General features: G+C 38.0%; 1 protein-coding gene across 1 annotated transcript in view; it reads right to left on the minus strand.

Annotated features, from left to right (window-relative positions):
• The window catches only part of LOC103725631 (guanylate-binding protein 1-like), a 19,784-nt gene that overhangs the window by 9,200 nt on the left and 9,625 nt on the right, over positions 1–959 (minus strand). The window lies entirely within an intron of this gene.

Here is a 959-nt window from a genome sequence, read left to right on the forward strand (position 1 = left end):
AATTGGCTCGGTGGTTAAGGGCATTAGCTGCTCTTAGAGAGGACCCAGGTTCAATTCCCAGCACCCACATAGTAGCTAACAACTGTAGCTCCAGTTTTAGGGGATCTGACACCCTCTTCCAGCCTCCTCTTAGCATTGCATGCCCAGGTGCACTTACATACATTCAGGCAAAACACTCATAAAATAAAAATAATATAAAATAGAATACATCTTTTAAAAAAAGATATAGCTATGCTGGTACCTAGCTATAATTCCACCACTTAGGAAGCAGAGGCAGGAGTTTAAGGCCTGCTTGGGTTACATAGTAAGACCTTATCTCAAAAGAAAGAAAAAAAAGAAGGGCCAGGCGTAGTGGCACACACCTTTAATCCTAGCACTGGGGAGGCAGAAGCAGGCAGATCTCTGTGAGTTCAAGGCCAGCCTGGTCTACATAGTGAGTTCCAGGACAGCTGGGGCTACACCGAGACCCTGTCTCAAAAAGACCAAAAGAGAAAAAAAAAACCAAGAAGTCCCCAAAACCTTAAGAAAACTAAGGAGATTCGTAGTCCTTCTTTTGAATCAAAACTTCTTATGAAGTCAATTCTTCCTACAGGTGATGCTCAGAGCAGAGATTGTGTATTTAATCCTAGTTCAGGGTCTAAACTTTGCTTTTAAACTGGATTGATATTTCCACGAGTGGAATACAGTCAACAAATCACAATCCTATGCCAAGAACCAAAACGATATATTTCATCCCTTTACTATGGTAGCAAATCAATCAGATAACAGTAGGTATTTAGTTTGATTAAGGAATGAACTGTCAATTTTATGCATTTAATTTAAAGAATGAATATTACAAAAATTACTTCAGTGAGTGACAAACATAAAATTATTTCTTTTATTATGACTCTAAAGAGACAACTGTCACTATTTTAAAAGCCACTAAGAATAGTTTGAAATAAATATGCTTTTCATTTCCT

The sequence above is a fragment of the Nannospalax galili genome, unplaced genomic scaffold (genome assembly GCF_000622305.1).
Source record: "Nannospalax galili isolate Female #2095 unplaced genomic scaffold, S.galili_v1.0 scaffold1669, whole genome shotgun sequence".
NCBI classification, from domain to species: domain Eukaryota; kingdom Metazoa; phylum Chordata; class Mammalia; order Rodentia; family Spalacidae; genus Nannospalax; species Nannospalax galili.